Here is a 23,199-nt window from a genome sequence, read left to right on the forward strand (position 1 = left end):
TACCAATGTAGAAGCGAGAGCTGACAGATGCTCCGTGTTTAGGATACATGCACACACATGTGTAAACATGCACACATACACACATGCATGCACACACAGTTTTTTTTTCTTTTTTATTCTACTAAATGAAAACTTAAAGATAGACTATGAGAACCAAAAAAACTTTTAGGAAGCCGTCTCTCTTCTGCCCACCTGCCTTTGGTTTAAACTACAATAAATTATCTAAGAGAATTGATTAGTGATCTGTTTCAAATACATCCCTTGGCATTAGGAGCTTTTTCTAAGCTCTAATTCTCCCCCCGCCCCCCTCATGTGTGCCCCTGCCTTGTGATGTCCTTGGTCTTCTTTCCAAAGGCAGAATCTGTTTCTTCACTCCCTGAATCAGCACACCTCCCGGAACTTGCTTGGCCATGGGTCATTCATAAACATGACACAGGCAGAGGCCTGAAAAGGGCTCCTGCATCAGGGTGTGCCCATCTGCTGCTGGAGGAAACCTTCCACTTCTGGGCGCACACAAGCCCCGGCTTGCCTGCCAGGCAGTGAGGGACACCCTGACCAAGAAACAGCCAATCCCTGGGGCCACACTGCCTGGCTGGCAGAGGCTGCCAGCCCAGTGGAGCCCAGCTCAAATAGCTGACCCACCCAATCAGGGGCCAAAAATAAGTAGCTGTTGGTTTTAGTCACTGATTTGGAGGCTGCTGGGTTTGCACAGTAAAAATGAACAGAGACAACAGTCAGGAATGTGACTCTTCACAAGCTGTTGTCAAGCAAGATAAGTAGTAGTTTGTCCTTCCCCTTAGCTGTAGGCCTGGCACGCGGGGCAAGTCAGTTAGCTGGTGAGTGAACCACTGCTGATGCCCCAGAGGGCGCGCTTCCTGTCTCAGGAAGCATGAGCATCCCATGGAGGATGTTATGTGCTTCACAGATGTTCAAGTAGTTGATCATTGCAAACCTTGTCCATCCAGGTAGCAGTGTCAGGTAGTAGAGTCCACGGGGAGGGGTAGAGTGTGGGTGTTAACACATAAGGCTTCCTCTGAGTCCCCATGATACAAAAAGGTGTACTTACCCCAAGCAGCCGGTTTCTTTTTAAATCGTAATCACATATTATATTGTGATTCCTTCTTTGCTCTGGCCACTAGGGAGCTCAAAGCCAAATTTGTAACATACTTCTCACCTTCAGCAGAATCATAGTACCTCTCTGGGAACTAACTTCCCCACTGACCTCATCTTAGTATTAGTCTTCTTTTCACTTGTTTTCTTTAATTTTCCCTCTTCTTTCTTTTCTTTCTTTTTTTGCTCTTTTCTCTTTACTCTTTTCCTTATTTTTTTTTACTATATAATATGTATTTGTGCATGGCATCTTAAATCTCCCTTCCTTTTTAACGAGGCAAGAAAAGCTAAAAAAAAAAAAAAGGCAAAAACAAAGCAAAAACCAGATACACCATGAAACTGTTCAAGCTCTAGGAACTGGGAGAAGAGTACGTGCTGGCTCTTGGGTTGGTCCCTCCTGCAGTGTCCATCCATTCATTCCTCAAAGGCAGCACAGCAAAGGAGGAAGATCATAGAGTATGGAGTCACTGGTTCTGGGTTTGAATTCTGACTCCATCACTATGTTAGTTTCCTCTTGCCACTGTAACAAATTAAGCTTAATGGCTTAAGCGCACACATGTATTACCTTGCATTTCTAGAGGTCACAAGGGCAGGATCATTGTCACTGGGCCAGGGCGGCAGCAGGGCTGGCTCCTCCTGGAGGCTCCATAGGAGAATCTGTTTCTCTGCTGTTTTCAGCTTCTAGAGGCCACCTGTTCTCCTCGGCTCCCAGCTCCAACCCAGAGACAGCGGTTGTAGCATCATCATGACTCCTTCTCTGACTCTGCTTCCATTGTCACACTGTCTTCTCCTGATCGGACACTCCTGGCTCCTTATAAGGACCCTGGTGATGACATTGGGCTCACCTGGACGATTTAGGGTGACTCTCATCCCCAAATCCTTAACTTAAATCATGTCTGCAAAGTCCCTTTTGCCACGTAATGACGCATATTCACAGATTTTGGAGATGAAGACACAGACATCTCTTGGTGGGGGGTATTACTCTGTCCTCCACTAATTCTGGGCCCTCATCCTTAAGGCAGGGATAGGAATACCCTGCTAGCTACTTGGGGGAACAGAACACATCAGCTTTATCAAAGGGTGTTGCATAAGAGGTGGGAACCTCCCTTATAACACTGGCCTCGGGCCATCTTTCAGGACTGATGTGTGAGACAGACCTTCACATTTTCCAGCCACCCAGCATTCACTGAACATGTATTTCTACACGTGCTATTGTCTTAATCTACTCAGGCTACCATTACAAAATAACATGGGTCCAATCGCTTGAACATCAGACGTTTCTTTCGCGCGTCTTCAGCCTGGGAAGTCCAAGATCAAGGTGCTGTCAGATGCTGTGTCTGGTGAGATCCTGCCTCCTGGTTCTCAGATAACTGTCTTCCTGTCTTCTCGCTGTGTCTTCACATGGTGGGGAGGGAAAGAGCCCTGGCTTCTTCCTCTTCTTATGAGGATTCAAATCCCACTATAAGGGTCCCACCCTCATGGCCTGGTGTAAACGTAATCACCCCCAAAGGCCCTGCCTCCACATCTCCGCCCACGTTTCTCCTTGGTGATTCAGGGTATAGCAAGTCTGGCGGGGAGAATGCGGTGTCAGAAGTGGGGGAGCCGGGTAGGTTTCTCAGCTCTGCCCAATCCAGCTGCGTCGTCATGGGGCTGTGGCTTCTCCTCCCAGAGCTCCCATGGCCTCGCCTATAACACATGGGGCGTGAGAATATCCCCCTCACAGAATGGTTTGAGGACCAGGAGAAGCCATCTGTGCCCAGGCTCTGGTCACCAGGAGGCTGTGGGCAGGTGTGAGTGCTGGGCGGCTGCCGGAAGTCACAGCTCACCTTCCCCGACTTCCAGCCCCTTCTCTCCTATGGGCCGATACCTCTTGGGATACGGTCCTCAATAGCCAGGCATGCGATTAGCAAACTGGGGGATTTTCCTGGGACTCAAGTGGGTTTTACCTCCTGCTCCTAGAATTCCTGCCCTAAAGGGAGAGACGAACAGTGAATTGAGTGTCCATGGCATACCAGCAACCTGCTGATTCCTTTTTATGCTTTAGTTTATTCCTCAGTCAGAGAGGTCTTCAGCGTATGATCGAGGAAGTGGAAGAGCAGAGGGGTTGCCTCTCTGAATAGTCATAGTGGTAATGGTATTGATGACAATCGTACTAATCATTAAAAGCATAGCATCCACCAGAGTTATCATAGCAGAAGCTCACATTTATCATGGGCCTCCTGTGTGCCAGGTGCTAGGTTCAATTTAGAATTTCATTATTTCTCCCACTTATGAGGGGGATAAACTCATCACCCCCAGTTTCAGATGAAGAAACCGAGGATCAGAGAGGCCCACTGATTATCACAAGCCCCACAATTGGCAGCAGGCAGATTTGAGACACCATCTCCTGACCCCTTTCACAAGGCTCTGCTGGCACTCAGAACATTTCCTCATCCACTGCCAAGAATTGTAGGGTGCTCAGAAGTTCCTAGACTCACCCCTGCTCCCCACCATCCCAGACTGATGTGTTTTTTAAGGATAGCTTTTGCTGCAATACTAGGAAGAAGGACAGAGAGCCAACTGGGTGTTCCCTGCCAACTGTGGAAACGTCCACGTGGTCCCACCTCCTTTGTGGCTGAGTCAGGGGAAAGAGCGGTGGTCTCGCCCAGGGCCCATTACCAGGCTGGAGTGACAGAGTGTGGCTGCCTGCGGCTCATCCCGTGTCTAATGGGACAGAAATGAGCACCCACTGCCCTTGTTTTCCGGTGGCTTGTCCGGGGCCCTGCGAGGTTTATTAATCTTAGCATATAATGGGATCTCAGCCTCAGCACTGTTCACTGCCCAGCAGATTGAAGACGGCAGAAGCCTTTGTCTTATTTACAAGCCGTGCATCAGAGAGATATCCAGGGCGGAGGAATGCCGTCGTAAAAATCCGTGCAGAATTTGCAAGTGCGCATTAATGCATGTGACCAGATGGTTCTAAAATATGCCACTTTAACCAAAAATCATCCTCTGAAAAACTCTTCTCAAGAACATTGACTGTGCATAATAACTGCCTTGAGTAGGGCCATAATTTTAGAAAATGTATGAGGTACGGGATGAAGATGAGGGCGGAAAATGGTTCCCACTTATCATTACATTGTCCCTCCAAATGCCTGCTTGGGAAGAAGAAGAAGAAAAAAATCCGCCCAATGCAAGGAACCGTGGCAATCCTTAGTCCGTTAAGAATCCCTGTGAGTTATTACTCCGAAATTGCTAACCACTGCTTTCTAAGTTATATATTAAAAAATCAGAATAGGCTTCCTACTTCTTAAACTCCAGAAACAACCGGCTGCTAGTGACCCGTCACAATAGTCACGCTCGTTTTCCTGCTTGTTTCTTACAAGTCTTAAGGGCCATCAGTCGAAGGGTCTAGTAATCTTAACACTGTCGTATTTACACTTGAGGTCTTATTATCCTCCCCTTAGCTGTGTAAACAGATGAATAACCTGTTTGGGATTTACCCAGATAGCGCCTGCAGCAGGCTCCACGCACAAGGAGATTGGAGGTGTACCGAGGCTGCGTGTCCGTTACGGGCGAGGGGGCGCAGCCCGGATCAGCATCACTGTGGGGCAGGAGGGGTTACTGAAGAGGCCACTTTGTCTAAGGAGCCCTCAGGTTTGCAAACCTTTGTTTAAAATTACAGGAGGCCTTGGGACTTTTTAAAAAGGAATGCTGTAAGCAGAAATGTGATTTTCCTTAGCCAAGATGTACTGTTCCCCACTAAGAAAGAGTCAGAAATAGAGAAGTGCTTCGCTGCCTCTGTGTATTGTGATTAAAGCAAGGGGGTGTGTTTTCATTGCCTTAAAGCTGTGTTTTCCTTTATAAAACCTCCGGTTTCATAGAACTGTTCTGATTTGACATCCATGTTCGAGTTTGTTTGAAATTGTTACCATTTTGTTGACATTCATACCTGTATGCTTTTCAATAGGTTGTATCTTCTCACTTGCAATATACCTTTTCAGGAGCAGTTGGGGGAAAAACGGATTTTAAAAAAAAAGTTAAATGTTAATGATTCCTTTCCTCACTGCAATTTTGTCAGCTCCGTTTTGTACATATATGATTATGAAGCAATTTGCATGAAATTTACACCTTTTCAAATTTTGAAAATTGCCTTGTTGAAAAAGAATCCCCGCACTTCTCAATACCACCCTGATTAATCACAGTTACAGAGTAGACATAACATTTTTATTAAACTCTCAGTGAGCAGGAAAATTAGCACTTCCTGCAATAACGATACTAATTTCATTAGTGAACGTTTTCATTTATTAAGTGCCTCTTCCTTATCTTGAACCTTTTATCCTTCTCTTACTGACCAAAGAGATGGCCTATCTTTGAGAGCTGCTAATAAACCATATTCGTAATATGATGTGACCCCATCAACAAGCTCCTGCTTCTAACTGATCATCTTCTTTCATCATAAATATCCATCGGTACCTTTTGTCATGTGGTGTTCTTTGAGCTTCCTCTTTGAATTTCAAATATGGTAAGATGGTTTCCATCCTTCCGAGCTTGCCACAGAATGCTTATTGGCACGATTAACACTCTTAAACTATCAGGTAGCTATGAAGATAAAATAGAGCCTTTTGTTGATTTATTTCCATACAGCTCCTTTATTGGATGCTAATAATAAAGAGGAAATGGGTGAGAATACGGGAAAGGCTTGCAGTTCTGTTTGACTTGGTAGAAACTGAACCGTGTATCAAATTCAAGAGGAGACCAGTGAGTTGGAGATAAAGACTGCTGGATTCGAGATCTGGAGGCCCAGTGTTTTATTTACATAGAAACCCACGTGTAAATCTCCAGATCCACCACGAAGTCCTTTCCAAAACTCGATGGTAGATGAGCTAATGTGACAGTTTTTTATTTTCTACCCTGTCCTGTTAGGTGCCACATGCTATACAAGGTGCTAAGGACACAAAGGTGAACCCTAGGTAAACTCTCCACACAGAGTTTATGTTCCAGTGGAGAGGCAGGCAAGAAACAAGTCAACAGCAGATAAAATCTCCGATGGTGACACACATTCAGAAGGAAGCCAACATGGCATGTGCGGGAGAGGCAGGAAGGTCAGGGACAGAGCGGGGCTGGCTCTAGAAAGGATGGCACTGAAGGCAAGGCTTCCCAGGTGAGAAGGATCCAGTTATGTAAAGAGCCAGAGGAAGATGTTTCAGGCAACAGGAACCGAAAGGGAAAAGGCACCCTGTGAAGGCAAACATTACACATTCTGGAAGAGATGGTGTTGGGCAGAGGGCTCATTCATCTGCCCTGTGCTTTTTAAATTTAGAACTGAGGTCTGTACTTGACATGAAATATCGATACTTTCTGAGTGGGTTGAAAGAGCTGTGTATATTCAAAGCAGAAGAGAAAAGGACATTTCTGAATGCCCCACGAGGAGAAAGGGTCAGTGATCGCTTCCAAGTGTTAGGAACACAGGTAAAACTTTCCTTTATGTATCATCTGTGTGTGTTTTTTTTTTAATGTGTAGTTAATTTTGATGTGCCAGTGATGGCTTAGAAAGGTTAATGACTCACTCAGGGTCATACTGGCGATAGACTTGGGAGCCAAGATCAATCATATGTGATTTTGTGCAATTTCCCATATATGTGTGTGTGTATCTGAATATATAGAATATATAATGGAATATATATATATATATATATGTCATTGGATGTATTATGCTTTAACTATCTTAATAACTTTTCCTTTACTTAAGTCTTATTTTGTCAACTTATAATATATAGCTTTTAAAGGACGGTACCTGTCGTATAATTCTGAATGTCCTGCTTAGAGTATCGTATTATTGAAAACATACCTAAACTCATCAGTCTGCAGGCACTGCAGTGAAAACAAAAATGAGAAATTATTTCACACTTACTAGATTGGAAAATTTTAAGTAGTCTGACAATACCAAATATTGGCAAGGATACAGACTACCAGGAAATGCCATCCATCCTTCATCAGAGTGAAAATTGATAAAGCCATTTTGGAAAATTTGTTGGTATTACCTGATAAAGTATGACTTAATGCTGTGCAGTTTAACTCCTGTCCATGGACGTGCCTTTGAGGGACTCTTGAGAACTACGAAAAGTTTAAGAATGCCTCTGGCACGTTATTTATGATAGCAAGAACCTGAAAACTCACCAAAGGGCATCTATAATAAAATGAGGAAATAGATGGTGGTGTATTCACACAGTGGAATACTGAACAGCAGTGACACTGAACGCATCGCTGTAACCCACATCAACACAGAAGAATCTTGAAAACACAACGTGGGATTTAAGAAGCAGGTGCACCAGAGAATATGTGCATCTTTATATGATCCATCTTATATAAAGTTCAAAATACAGACAAAACGAAACAACCCACTTGAAGATATAAGGCTATGTGCTAAAACTGTAAAGAAAAGCGAGTGAAGGGAAGATACAGAATGTGAGCTACTGTTTCCCCAGGCGTGGAGGTGTCTGGTGGGGTTGGGCGTCGTGGAGAGGACAGGAGGTAATGTGCTGGAGAGAGGCGCGGAGAAGTAGTGCCAAGTTCTGTTTCTGAAGCCGAGCCATAGGTGGATGCGTAGTCATTCTATTTATCATTATTTAAAAAATATATAAATTATTTATGTGAACTCTTTTGTTATGCATGCACATTGCCTAATGTTGAAAGTTTAAAAATGCTCTATTATCTTGAAACTGGATTCAGTGTCAAATGCTTGGCTCTTTTGTTTTGTTTTTACTACTGAGCTTTGACCCACTGGTGAAAGAATGTGATGGCAATATTGCCCCCAGGACTCTAATTTCTCTGCAGTCCTATCTGTCGTATGTGTCAGATGCATTTTCCTGAAATGCAGTCTCTGCCACGCCCGTTCAGAAACGTTCAGTGGTGCCTGGTGCTCCCAGGACCACGCCCACGCTCCGCAGCCTGTCCTTTTACCAGTATACTCTCCATCTCACCAGTTTTTTCATCATGTCAGTGTGTTTAACGTATGTAATTCCATGGTCAGCCACACACTGGGTCGTGGGGACACAGCAGTGAACCATCAGCCCACAGCTGCCCTCAGGCTCACCTGCTTCCCGTCCTTCTGACACCACCTGTTCTTCCTCTTTTCTTTTCTTTTCTTTTCTTTTCTTTTCTTTTCTTTTCTTTTCTTCTCTTCTCTTCTCTTCTCTTCTCTTCTCTTCTTTTCTTTTCTTTTCCTTTCCTTTCCTTTCCTTTCCTTTCCTTTCCTTTCCTTTCCTTTCCTTTCCTTTCCTTTCCTTTCCTTTCCTTTCCTTTCCTTTCCTTTCCTTTCTCTTTTCTTTTCTTTTCTCTTTTCTTTTCTTTTCTTAACATTTTTTATTGATTTATAATCATTTTACAATGTTGTGTCAAATTCCAGTGTTCAGCACAATTTTTCAGTCATTCATGGACATATACACACTCATTGTCACATTTTTTTCTCTGTGATTTATCATAACATTTTGTGTATATTTCCCTGTGCTATACAGTGTAATCTTGTTTATCTGTTCTACAATTTTGAACTCCCAGTCTATCCCTTCCCACCCTCCACCCCCCTGGCAACCACAAGTCTTGTCTTATCTTTTCTTTTTCTTATCTTTTCCTTTTCCTTTTCCTTTCCTTTCCTTTCCTTTCCTTTCCTTTCCTTTCCTTTCCTTTCCTTTCCTTTCCTTTCCTTTCCATTCCTTTCCTTTCCTTTCCTTCTTTCTTTCTTTCTTTCTTTCTTTCTTTCTTTCTTTCTTTCTTTCTTTCTTTCTTTCTTTCTTTCTTTCTTTCTTTCTTTCTTTCTTTCCTTTCTTTCTTCCTTCCTTCCTTCTTTCTTTTCTTTTCCTTTTCTTTCTTTCTTTCTTTTTTCTTTCTTTCTTCTTTCTTTTTCTTTCTTTCTTTCTTTCTTTCTTTCTTTCTTTCTTTCTTTCTTTCTTTCTTTCTTTCTTTCTTTCTTTCTTTCTTTCTTTCTTCCTTCCTTCCTTCCTTCCTTCCTTCCTTCCTTCCTTCCTTCCTTCCTTTCTTTCTTTCTTTCTTTCTTTCTTCCCTCCCTCCCTTCCTTCCTTCCTTTCTTTTTTGTTGACATGTAATTGGTTTACAGTGTTGCATTAATTTCTTGTATACAGCAGAGTGATTCAGCTATATATATATTTTCATATTATTTTTCATTGTAGGCCATTGCAAGGTACTGAATTAGTTCCTTGTGCTATATACATAGGACCTTGCTGTTTATTTTTTATCTAGTAGTTAGTATCTGGAAGTCCCGAGCTCCCAATTTATCCCTCTACCCCTTTTTCTCCCCTGGTAACTGGAAGTTTGTTTTCTATGTCTGTGAGTCTGTTTCTGTTTTGTAACTAAGTTCATTTGTCTCATTTTTTAGGCTTTACGTGTAACTGATATTATATGGTATTTGTCTTTCTTTGTCTGACTTACTTTACTTAGTATAACAATCTCCAGGCCCATCCATGTTGCTGCAAATGGAATTATTTTATTCTTTTTCATGGCTGAATAGTATTCTAGTGTATACACATCACACCACATCTTCTTTATCCAGTCATCTGTTGATGGGCGTTTAGGTTGCTGCCATGTCTCGGCTGTTGTAAATAGTGCTGCGGGCACATTGGGGCCATCTGCTCTTTCTTTACCTAGACTCATACCTGCTCCAGGTGCTCTACTTGTGCACCATTTACTCTTCTTGCTATTTTGCAGCTCAATGTGGTAGACGCTTACTATTTAAGTTTCCATTGGTTAGGAGTCTGGGCATGACTTAGCTCTGCAGGGCCTTGCAAGGTTGTAGTCAACACGTCAGCCAGGCCGTGTTCCTCATCTAGAAGCTGGATGGGAGAGGAACCTGCTTACAAAATCACCTCCACACCTCCAGGGTCACAGAGTCTGATTACTGGCTGACTTGGTTTTCCTTCGGCTCTAGGACTCAGGGTCCCCGGCTTCTTGCTGAGTTGTTGGCTGTCAGCTGAAGGCCTTCCCTTGGCTCCTAGAGGCTGCCCCCTGTTCCTGGAAGCCCTCTGCAGTTCCTTACCACCCTGGCTTTCCAAAGAGGGTAGCTTACTTCACAGAACCAAGCAGGGAGAATCTCAAGAGCAAGTCACATATAACATGATGTGATCACAGGAGCGCCATTCCACACCTTAACCGTATTCTGTCGTTGAGAAGCACGTCACAAGTCCTGCCCATACTCGAGGGAAGGGATTCCCCAAAGGTGTCAACACCAGGAGCTGGGAATCGGTGGACCTCCTTAGAGTCTGTGCACTACAACTTGAGGTCTTCTCTTCTTTTTGCTGCCAGTTCATGTCCACCAAGGCCTCTAACACCCGCACCCCTTCTCGAGCTGTGTGGTTGCTGCCTCCCTGGGAGCAGCAAAGAGTAACCCTACAGAGTCTCAGAGCCTAAGATCTGCCTTCAAATGCTGCCCCGCAAAGCCTTCAGGTGAAAGCAGGAAGATTTTGAAGACAGACTTTGCCTAAGTTAATTGCAGTCCTGAAGCCTCTTTCTGAGGGGATGAGAAACCCCCTCTAGGCTAGTTCTACCCCAGGAGCTGAGAGCAGACCGTACAGCAAAACTGGTTTGGTTTTGTTTTCTCTGGGATTTCTCAAATGGGTGTTAGGGAATATTTATGTAGAGGACGGCAGACGTGATCTGCCCGTGTTCGCAGTATGAGACGTCCTGAGGGTGTGGTGTCAGTCATATCCAGTGCTCTATGAGGGACGCTCAGAAAGCCGAGAGAGTTTCTGCCTCGATGGCAGACCCACATGGGCCGATTTTACCCCATCCCAATGTCCTGTGACATCAGCTTTGCTTTGGACTGGGACATTTAGTTTTTCTCCATCATTTCCCTTAAGTCATGTGAATGACAAATCTTTAGTAAGCAGCTACCGTGTGCTCAGTCGGCACTGTTGGAGATTGTGATGCCGTTTTGAAAACATAACCTTAATAATGGACAGCACACGGCGAACACCACCTGTCTCGTCTTGATTATTTTTAACACTAGAAAGAAAACTTTCATCAAATCAAATCACAATAACTCCATTGACTTTTAACCCCACGTGGTGAAGTTATCAACGTGGGATGCCTTTATAATCACGGCTGGAAAATGCCTAGATAAATACTGCAAGGGACATTTTTAAGCATGTAAAAAATCAATTTTCATAAGGTTACATCTTTTACCTCTTTATATAAAACATGCTGTATTAAAAGAGAGATTAAATTTTACTCTGTGGAGTGAAATGCAAACACAAAATTATTTTTTCATTTTTCAGAGCATGCACTGGATTATCATTTATTTATGAGGCTTTTTTTAATCTAGAATATATGGAAATCTTTTCTTGGAGCACAATATAATATTGAATTGGGAATGTTGTCTGACAGTTTCCTGCGTACAGTTGCATAGAGTGATTCTCCTGTATGAATTTTTAAAAGAAACTTGAATATACTCTGCATTTGAAAGGGAAGAAGTAATCGCCTGAATCTTGAGGAATCTTTTAAGCGGCCTCCATGCCACTTCTGCATTTCACCAACTTTTCTGCAACAAATAATGCTTCCAAGTTTTTCCAGAGCTCACGAGATGTCCAGTTTACTTTCTTTTGTCCGAATTCCATGACCAGCGATTGAAGTTCTCCTCCCAGAAGACGTTGCTGTCTGTTCAGAATAGGGCTACGGGTGAATTGTGTGTGTTCCTTTAGCATCTCTTCCTTGCTTGCAGGCCTTGGGCTCGACAGGCACCAGTAGTCTCCATTCGCCACCAGGCAGGTGTCTTTCCATTTCAGTCTCTTTACGTGTGTGGGGAAGGGGCACTTCCCTGAGACCAGGAACTGGTTTGAGCCTCTTAATCCTTTCTCAGGAATCCTTCCGAGGTCTGCCCCTCTTCCACCCTAGAAGCGCTTCTCTCTGCTCACTTTTGTATCAGTTGACCATGGCTTTTCACATCCCGTCTCTGCTCTGTGCTATCGCTGCTCAAAGAACCGTCCGAAATGGAGTGACTGAATGTCTCTAGGTTGCCTGCCGTGGCCTCGCCTCACCAGGCTCATTCTGGAGTTCAGGCTGTGTGCGGTGAGTTCAGGCACGTTCTTTTCATGGTGGAAATGGTGGTTCCCAATGCCTCAGAAGGACTAGGGTCAGAGTTAGCACATTCCATCACTTCCATTCGTGTTTCATTGGCCAAAACCAGTTCACAGCCAAACCCAGCTTCAGATGGTGAATCTTACACCTTCCAGAGAGGTGGGAGCATGAAAAGTGAATAGTTGCTGATAGACTTTCTGTCCAGTCTTTTGGATTTACTTGATATATATATATCAATATGATATCAATATATCTTTGATATGTGTATATATATATCTCCAAAATAAGAACAGCAATATGTAAATCTATTTCTGCTTTAATATGTGCATATTTTAAATATAAAGTATATTTTTATAAAATTTAATATAAATGTTTTAATAGCTTGTTCAGATGTTAGCCGTCTTCAGAGTAGAACCTCCAGCGTCTGTCTCTGAAGTTCCAGCCCTGCCACTGTGAGTATTGGTGCCCTGACACCAGCTCATCGTTTAGCTGGCTTACCTCTCGTACCACCCCGAATTCACCAAGAAGGAAGTTCAGATAGCCCTGGGTATGATTCCTCACTTTGGAGCCAGATCAGCTAGAGTTTAACTCCAGACTCTTCCACTTCCTAGCTTGATGACCTTGAACAATTGGCTTAACCTTCCTGGGCTTCAGTCACTAAATCATTTCAGGGGGGAATGGTTGCACCCCACGTTCATTCTTTGTATCTCCATCAACCCATGTTGGGTGACTCCCCAGCTCATAGCTTTGGAATGCAGTGTGCTAGCCCGCTTTTTGCATTACCCTCGTTGTCTTGGAGAAGCTGCCACTTTGTGACAACTCTGTTGCTAGGGAATGTCAATGGTATGACTTCCAATTTAGCACATGCACAGGTGACCTTGTTTGGGTAATTCAGTTTCACAATTTTACTTTGATGGAGTGTATTCAAAATATGGTTTCTGCTATCTATCATTTGTACCCTCCTGGCCACAGTTCTTAACCAACAACCAAGACTTGCTAATTAATATTTTCACAAGATTTGTCATGTGGGTACGATTTCAAAGGAAAAAAAATACATCCGTTGTTCTTCGTGACACTGTATTATATAGTTGGGCATACATTGTTGACCACCTGCTCCAGAAAATACTTAGATACTGTCTGACCTTAACACAAGACAGTTAAGCTGTTGCTGATGCTCTCTTGCCTTTTCTACAATTAAAAGTAATCTCATAGTGAAAGGAACCCTTCTCCACTGTTAGTGTAAATTGGGATAGCCACTGCGGAGAGCAGTATGGAGGTTCCTTAAAAAACTAAAAACAGACTTACTGTATGATCCAGCAATCCCATTCCTGGGCATATATCCTGAAAAAACTCTAATTTAGAAAGGTATGTGCACCCTAATGTTTATAGCAGCACTATTTACAATAGCCAAGACATGAAAACAACCTCAATGTCCATCGACAGATGACTGGATAAAGAAGATGTGGTATGTATACACGCACACAGACACACACCCAAAATGGAATATTACTCAGCCATAAAAAGAATGAAATAATGCAATTTGCAGCAACATGGATGGACCTAGAGATTATCATGCTAAGTGAAGCTAAGTCAGACAGAGAAAGACAAATACTCTATGATATTGCTTATATATGGAGTCTAAAAAAAATGATACAAAGGAAGTTATTTACAAAAGAGAAGTAGACTCACAGACATAGAAAACAAACTTACGGTTACCGGATGGGAAAGGATAAATTAAGAATTTGGGATCAACATATACACACAATTATATATAAAATAGATAAACAAGAAGGGCCTACTATATAGCACAGGGAACTGTAGTCAATATCTTGTGATAACCTATAATGAAAAAGGATCTGACAAAGAATATATATATATATATACACACATACTTTGCTGTACACCTAAAACTAACACAACATTGTAAATCAACTATACTTCAATTAAAAAAAAGAAAAAATAATAATTCATACCATTGGATTAGTCTCTTGTTCAGTGATGTGCTATATTTATACCAAATCCAAATATATAGTTAAGATGGATGGATGGATGGATGGATAGATAGATATGTAGTTGTTATGAACTGTGTGAAAGAAATTCATTTCCAGCCATGAGTCATTTGGGAAAAGATCAATATGATACATCAACATTATAAGTAAATGAAAATGAATGCAACCTCATGGTTTTCTGAAAGCCTGGTTTTCTGTGTGGCTTCCAGAACTGCATCCCTGACACCTGGAAGGTGTTTCATCTGCCACAGAGTGCTTGCTTGTAAGCAGGTTTAGTGGGGAGGGTATACCCCGTAAATGAATAGCATCAGTAATGCTGTTCCCGCTTTGTTGATTGTGAACATTGCTTATGACACGTCTTGCTTTTGGAAGTCTGCACCACCAAAGATGTCATAGTAATAAGGTTACATCATACCTCTTCTGCTTTTTTTCCCACCCTTTTCATAGTTTTAGTTTCTTTCTTCACATTGTCAGGCACTTCATCATGCTTGGTGTCCCATCTCGCTCCTGTTTTTCTTTCTGTTTCTGTTTCTGCTTTTTGGAGCCATTAAAAATCCACTTAATGATTCAGCAGTAATGACAGAACTCCTGCTCTGTGGCTGTTACCATACTAGGGACAAAAGGGCAGGTTTTGCTTTGTTCTCAAGGAAATCACAGCTCAGTCAAGGAGATAGATAGTTAAATAAAATGCAACAGATGGTGACAGAAGTGTGCTTAGGTATGGGGGACATAGGGTAAGAAGTGGGAGGGCGAGTCAGGGCAGGCTCCAGAGATGAGGTGATATCTCAGCAAAGGTCAATGGTGGACCACGTTCACCAGGCAGGCGCAGTAAGCCAGGGCTACTCCCACCGAAGGATCAGAGGAAGGAAGGAGTGTGGGATTGTCAGAGCAGTGCAGGTATGTACTCTTAGTCGAATAGACACCACCGGGTAGGAAGCATCAGAAGATAAGGTTGGTGAGGAAGGGGGGTCTCAGGAGAAGCACAGCGATATGCAATGGGAACATGGCGGTGGAATTCCAATTAGTATGGGAAGCCAACCAGGCAGTCCCTAAGCTTCCGGGTGTGGAATGTGAGAGCTGATGGGTCTGGGGGACCCTCTCCCTCTACTCCATTACAGATGGAGGAGTGAGCTGAGAAATATGTGAGCTCCCCCTTCTTCAGAAAACAAACACCATCAACCTTACAAGGTAGCTGTGAGAAATGAAATAGGGTGTTAATGTCTTTAAATCCCTTACGGTGGTATCTGGTCTATAATAGTGCTTGAAAAATCTAAGTCGCTCCTCTACTTGAACTTAGAACACTCCCTGAGACCCGAGGAAGGCATCGCCATTTCACGCCAAACCATAGACTTCAGTTCTATGTGTTAAAACCCCAGGGCTTGTGAAGGAGTTTTCTAAATGATATACAGGGTTTAAGACACCAGAGCACCCAAGATCTCTGCGCCTGCTTTTCTCTGTGTGAGTGTGCACTGGCTTTCTCCATCAGACTGCAGGCTCTTTAAAAAGCAAGAGTCATACTTGCTCTTGTTCATTTGTTTGTTTGCCAACAAAAGATTTCAACTACTGATGAGCCCCAATTACAGCTGGTCATCTCTCTGGTCCGAAATAAGTACCATTGCCTGGGAACCAGGTTGGCCCATCAGAAACGAGAGATGCTGACAGTGTCCAGAGGTGTCGGCCACTAGTCCCATCGCGGACCAACTGCCAAACGGAAGGACCAAACCAACCAATGGCACAGAAATGATTTCTTTAGCATAAGTCTCCTTTTCTACCACATTAGCTTAAGAATCCAAAAGCTCGATTATTAGTAAATTATAAGAGCAGCCTGTGACACGATCTGATTTGCGGAGTCAATGAAGAATTGAAAGTTAAAACTCAGCTCCATGGTGGCACTGGGGAGAAAACGAGGAGGAAGAGCAGTCTTCTGTGAAGAGTTCTTCTAATTATGATTCATTTTGTGCTGCCGTTTATTAGGGCCTTCATTAGGATAAATTCTTCTCTTCACACCACCCCAAACGTGCCTCCTCGTTTCCTTTCATGGTGCCTGCCCGCCCAGGTCGTCATTCCTGGTCGCAGGTCTAGCTGAGTAGTGATCTAAAGGGTATCCGTGAACTTACCGCGTGAGTTTAATCCTTTGAAAATCAGCCACTGACCATGTTGGAGTCGATTTGGTGCTTTTTTTTCCCCCCTTTTAATTTAAAAGCTTTCTTGGTCATTTTCTGGTTTTAATTGGAATTATATATCTTTAATGTACAGGACATGGCACAGTATAACAAGTATTTAAAAAATATTTACAATTCTGATCTTATAAAGAAAAAAGTTACATCTGGTCATTCGAACTAATTGCTAAAATGACACTACATTAATTAGCTAATTAAGGGTCTTGAGCGGGTGGCCATTGTATTCATTGGGCTGGAAGCCAACGTTTTCTATAGCTGAGAAAATGGGTTAGCATAATTCAAAATTCAATTGCTGTTCCCTTTTTTCATATGAAGAGATAATACAGAATGAGTCTTAAATCTGGATTGGAAAAACTAACAGAAACTGGTTTTGTTTTAATTAAGTTTTAAAGCACTTCTAGGCCGTTTCATTGTCTTTATAGTTTAACCCTTTGCGGTTGTGACCGCCTGTCTGCCAGTCTTCTCATTTGCATGTTCATAGTAATGATCTTTCTAGATTTACGGGGAACCTCTGAGACTATGTTCTTTACGAGTAAATGCCCTGAGACATGAAGTCCAAGTCCTTTTCCCCTCTGCCCTGCTCCTCGTTGAGAATAAGTGTTCTCCTTGGTTGGAAGTAGTTTATAACAGTACATTTCTAGGTGCCTTAACTTATCAAGGTTATTTGTCAGGAAAATTATCTCTTGTAACACCAGGTTCCCTACCTTCAGATGACAGGACTTAATACAAAAGTTTTCCCCATACCAACTAGTAGTGTAAGTTGATTTCATATCCTTTTATTTTATAAAGTTTTGCTTATCAGGTTTGTCATCCTCTATTTGAAATTAAAATGTGTGGTCTCCAGATGACCTTAGAGTAACTGACCCCCAAATCTAATCACTCCCAGCGTCTGAGAAAATCGACAAATATGTCAGGTATAACTCGGGGCATCAAAACATTGTTTTAAATATTTCATTTGTAGGCAAGACAAGGATCCTTTTCAGGCCAGTCCTCTGAGAAGGCATGTCGGGTGCATGAATGCCTTTGGTTTTTTGCTCTCTAATCGGCCCTCATTATCAGCAGGTTTGTATGAGCAGAAAATGTACAGTTATATGTTCTGCACAAGTGAATTATTGATTGGATTTACGGCCAGAAGAATGTTCCTAAGTGGTCAATACACGGCCAAAGTATGTCAGGTGAAGGTAAAAATAAAGTAAGAGCTGTACTTTTGATAGCAGTGGCTGTTGGGTTATTTTACACTCGTCGCCTGAGGTTACTGTTGGCTGTAGGTAAAAATGTTAATTATATTAACATAGATGAAACTGTGGCATCAGAGCATATTCTTTATAAATAGAGAATATCAGCGTTTGCTTACTTTTGAGGTTTATTTTGTCAAAAATATACATTCCTCGTATGAGTTGACCTCAATTGACTGGCCAACACTGGTGTATAGGGACAGTTTAGAGGTTTGTATCTGTTTAACTTTATGAAAAACTATATGCAATCCTCATAGTTCTCATCCTTTATTGACCAGTGACCTTATTGACAACAAATCATTATTCCCTTGGTTGTTGGTGGGTCTAACCTCACCCAAATATGTGTATTTCTGCTGTGTCATTTCTGGTGGATGACCAATGACCCCTGCTTAACAGTAAACTCGTTATCATGCAAAGTTATAGGTGTTAGAAGGGTCTTCATCAGATTGAGCCAAACTCTGGCTCCCGCCTACTCTCACCAGCGGATCCTTAACCTGTGCCTGATTACAGAATGTCCTCACAACCTATCGTGTGGTGGGTTAGTTATGAGAGGGCATTCTGCTGACATTGCAAAGGACCCTTCTGCGTGTGCCAGAGCTAGTTCTGAGGATGTGGCGATGAGGAAAAGAAAAGGACCTCCCCGTTGAGATGTCTCAGGCTTAAGCGGAGATTCAGTCCATGTTGAACTGACGCAGATTTCACTGTAGGCACAAGAAACAGGGACTCACACAGTGCTGGCAGCTCTCTCTCTTTGCCCCACTGAGCAGAGGTCTCGAAGAAGAAGGGAATCTTTTGTTTTTGAAGTCTTTGTCCTTGTGAGTCTCTGAGTTGGAGCAGCTCGAATGTGAAGTGTTACCATGAGCTCAGTAATAACCTGGTCTGTAAACCCAGGCAGCTGCTTTAGCTGGTGGTTCACTCAGAGGACTGGATCTGAGCCAGTGCTGGAGCCAGCACTGCCTCTTGGTTGTAGGGAGCCAGCACCCAAGGACGTTTTGGCATTTCCGGAGGAATTCTGACAGTGTTCAGATTTGCTTCGTGCACCAGCTCTAGAACCCAGCCTCATCAGTGTCCAGTGAGATGCTACCCTAGCATCTCTAAAGGAATTTAGAATCACAGTGCATCCATTAAGAGGAGTTTTGTTTTGTTGGTTTGCTTCTGAAGCAATCCCGGCTCATAAAAGGGAATATGGATTGTTGGTTTTGTGGGAAGATGTACTTGGCAGCGATACCCTGAAAAGAGGCCTGGAAATATCAGGGTTCTGTGCTCATCTTTTCAAGCTGCAGTTGATTCAGTGATAACACAATGATAATGCAAGTGCCTTTGGCGTCAGAGCATCAGGCAGTGGGTGGTCCAGCTCTGCTGGGGGTTGGGGGGAGGATGCCCTGATTTGGTGTTGGTAATCCAGAGGGTTCTGAGTTAAGTGCTTTTGACATGCAGAATCAAGAGTCAAGGGCGAAGCTGCCTTTTAAATGCTTTTTCTGAAGAGTCCACTGCAGATGTAATTGAGCCTCTCAGGTGAAAAGCTTTATTAGAGCAAAGCTGGTTAGTGCTGCATACCTTGTGGGGGGAATATTTTAGGCATCTGGAGTAACTGCAGTGTGACATTGCTGAAGGTCCCCAGCCTTCATGTCCTCCGACAGTTCCAGAATAAAAACATCATGGCAGAGGTGTTGTCTAAGCTTCACCATTCACTGCGGCCCAAAGCAGCCCATCCCTTCCCTTCAGAATCACAATTTATCATTACAAAGTGATTTATATGTTCATTGCACATGCTTTACACTAGGCTGTCAGGTCCATGAGGCCGCAGACCATGTCTGTCTTGTTCTGTTCTGCTTTTCCAACATTAATACAAGGCCTGGCATAATCATCATCATCACTTTTATCATCTTCATCACCTTAGCTAATATTTCTGGCTCCATACGGTGTCTCAGGCACTGTCCAGAGAGTTTTGTGCGAACTATTCCCAACCCTGGCATCAATAGTCAAAAGCAAACTGGCCAAGAAGAAAGAATAAGGGCTTGGGAGTCCAAACACTTGAATCTGTGGTTCCCAAGATGCTAATTTCCAGCCTCGAGATTTTGCACCCGGTCCCTAAATCCCTCTCTGCTTACATTTCCTCATCAGTAAAACTGGAATAAAAATTCCCATCTGCTGAGTTTGCCGTGAGGATTAAACTTGAGAATTGCTCCGAGCCCAGCACACAATGGTCGCCCAAGATGGGTGAGCCGGATGGGCTATTTTTTATAGATGTTCTAAAGTCTGGGAGTCAGGCTGAGAGTTGACTGAAAGACGCCGGACACTTAACAAGGTACAGAGTATGACTGAATTAGAGCAAAGGTCAAAAGCCTCCGAGATGTCTCCGTGCCAGGGGAGTCGGAGCAGCGGGTCCCTGTCAGAGGGGTGGGGGTCTTCAGGGGAGAAAGAGGGGACACCTGCCATGCTGGAGGTGCTCCCTGTCTTGACACATGGGTGTGTACATGTGTAACCGCTCATCAGGCTGGATGCTTCATATCTGTGCCCTGCAGTGCCTGTAAGCAATACCTCAAAAGAACTCATTTGAGAGAATCTGCCATTCTTTGAGCTTTCCACCTGCCTCAGTCAAAGCACCAAGTTGATTTCCCCAAAAAAGTGAGGGGTGGTGAGGGTGGAGGGGGCCGAGATGACCCCTGGCCTACTTGGGAGTCTGCTGAGGCCCATTCACAGGCAGTTGAGGGATCCATTACTCAAAACCCTGAACCTAAAAAGAAATTCTTCAGCCATGTGTGTGTGAACTAAATATAGCGTCTGATTTATAATGTTGTGGTTCTGACCGCTCTCGGGCTGTTTCTGACCACAGGGACAGCTTAAGTGGTACGGCCCGTCGAAAGTCCTCTGCCAGCTCAGGCCCGGCGCTGATCTGAGTAGGACAGAGGGGAGGCCAGGCCTGGGTGGGCGTCCTCCCTGAAGGAGGGTCCTAAGCTGAATGGAGAACATCCCCGTGGCTGCTGGCCAGGAAGCTGAGAATTCCTTAGCCTTTGTCTCTTCCAGGAGCAGCCCCTTAGTTACGGGGTTACTTACTCAGCCCTTAACCAGTTCCCCAAAGCTGGCTCTACCAACAGGCCCCCAGCTGGCCTTTTGCTGGCCGTGGGGGGTAGGTATGAAGTCAGGCGGGTCCCTGTTTTCTGCACTCTTCCCTTCTCTTCTTTGCCACGCATGGTGGTCTCACCACGACTCCTTGACTTGAGCAGCTCCCTCTGCAAAGTCACTTCACACCACAATCTCTCTTTCTGCCTTGCTCAGGCATGGCTCCCTCCCAGAGGCCGGGCTCTTCTTCCTCCCCCTGGACCCCCCCCCCCCGACAGGCAGATTTCCATTTCTGATACAGCTCGATCTGGTTCTGTGGGCTCGGAGCCGGGGATCACCTTTTGGCCTCTCCTGTTGGCCTGTGCTCCCATCCCAACTGCGGGTCTTCCTTACTCTCAAGAGGTTTGGTCCAGGCCCACCTGTGAATTAATTGTGCCAGGTAACCCGATGTGAGATAGGGCTGTCTGAGCCGGCTTCCTGACTTGTGAAATGGAGAGGGGACGAGATTTCTTGCCTCTCTTTGAGTGCTTTCTAGTCGAATATTATGGAAGAATAACAAATACAGATACTGGTCTCCACCTCTGGCCCTTGCTAGGATTTGGCCTTTGGTCCCAGTTCCTGACACAGAGCTCCTGAAACCCTTGTAATTTCCTTAGTGATAGGAGTGTCTGACAGGGAGCTTCCAAATCCATTGAAATTTTCTGTATGATAGGAGCATCTTTTGTCCTAATGAGGTCACTGATGATGGACCCTGGGATGGGGCCTGGTCACCAGAGAGACGAAGCCATGAGTGGAAGCTTGGAAATGTTAGCCCCACCTCCTGTTTTCTGGAGAGGTAGGAGGGCTGGAAATTGAGTGAATAACCGATCTTGCCTACCTGACAAAGCCTCCGTAAAAATCCCTACGTTACAGTGTTCACAGAAATCCTGAAGGTTGGAGAAGACATTCGTGAGCCTGGAGGGTGACATCCCTCACGCCACAGGGACAGAGGCTGGTGACCAGAAGGATTAAGTAACTTGCTCAAGGTGACCAAGTCAGAGTTCTGATATTAGGAATAATGAACATCTGTCGAGTACCTGTTGTGTGCTCGGGACTGTGGTAGACTTTTCATACAGTCAGTCTCACTTAATCTTTACCACAGCCTCACAGTGGAGAAGCCATTGCCGTCTCTTTGACACAGGAAAATTGTGATTTTGGGAGATGAGGCAACATGCCCTAGACCACCTGTCTGTAGCTGGTGGGGCCTTACTTTCAGACTCTACTCAAGTTTGAGTCTAAAATTCATGCTGTTTCTACTCTATATGACATTGTAACCCTTCATACCCTTCTCAATGGCAAGTCACTCCTTTTTTTTTTTTAAACCTGAAAGATATTATACCAAGATTCCACAGTGTCTGAATTTAAAAATCCCTACTAAATCATTAGGTCACCTAACTATTTGGTAACAACATAATTGAGTGTGTATTCTTTTCATTATTTGTGTAACATTTCAGAGAAACCAGCCAAATGGACGCTAACTCTCTGATCAGAATTTTAAAAAAAAATCCAGCTTCTCTCTCTGAGTTTTATCATCATCCCATTCATAATTGATTCCAAACTTGCATGAATCTTTCAAGATAAGTGACTTATTGATTATCCTGAAAACAAGTGATCACTTGGCATCCTGAGACTAGCTCATTGCCCTCCCCTGATTACCGTAAACAGAGACGTTGATAAGAGAAATGTCATTTTGTTTGGCGTTGAACCTACCGGGCATCCTGGGGTGTTGGTGTGGGAAGTAGAGAGGTGAAGTGGCCCAGACAGAGAGATGCTTGATCCTGGCCACTGCCTTGATTTTAAGGAGCTGGAGACAAGCATTCACTGGTTAGCTGATGCATGGTGTTTTGTGATCCCAGTGCCAGGACTTCTTCCTGAGAAACGTTCAAAATGGCCCAGTGAGGGGGAGGGTATAGCTCAGTGGTAGAGCTCATGCTTAGCATGCATGAGGTCCTGGGTTCAATCCCCAGTACCTCCATTAAGAAATAAATCAGTCAAACTAACTACCCCCACAAACAAACAAAAAAGCATTAAAAAAAATCTTCAAATCATCCTAATGAGTACCAGTTCATTGCTGTCAGGAAACAGTCCTTTTTTTTTTTTTTCTTTTACCATTTTGACCATTTTTAAGGGTACAGTTCATTGGCATTTGGTGTATTCACATTGTGTGTAACCATCACCCCCTTCTATTTGTAGAACTTTTTCATCATGTCAAACTGAGACTCTGTACCCATGAAACACTGACTCCCCCTCCTTCCAGCCACTGATAACCAGTTTGCGTCCTATCTCTGGGAATTTGGCTACTCTGCATACGTCGTTTAAGTGGGATCATACAATATTTGTCCTCTTTTGTCTGGCTTCCTTCACTTAATGCGTGTTTTCAGGTTTATCTGTGTTGTAGTGGGTGGAAACGGTAAGTCTTTTAAGCAACATCCTTTCCCTGCATGTTTACTTGAGGTTATGTAGATCATGTGGGTCTCCCCTTAGAAGGGACTAGTGTTT

The 23,199-nt window shown here is 43.7% G+C and overlaps 1 protein-coding gene and 1 non-coding gene across 5 annotated transcripts in view; both read left to right on the forward strand.

Moving 5' to 3' along the window:
• WWOX (WW domain containing oxidoreductase) overlaps window positions 1-23,199 on the forward strand; it is an 897,467-nt gene that overhangs the window by 360,574 nt on the left and 513,694 nt on the right. The gene's annotated exons all lie outside the window — the stretch shown is intronic.
• TRNAA-AGC (transfer RNA alanine (anticodon AGC)) lies at window positions 22,603-22,675 on the forward strand. Its single transcript has one exon. It is a non-coding gene; the product is annotated as a tRNA-Ala (tRNA).

Source organism: Vicugna pacos, chromosome 9 (genome assembly GCF_048564905.1).
Source record: "Vicugna pacos chromosome 9, VicPac4, whole genome shotgun sequence".
In the NCBI taxonomy this organism is placed as follows: domain Eukaryota; kingdom Metazoa; phylum Chordata; class Mammalia; order Artiodactyla; family Camelidae; genus Vicugna; species Vicugna pacos.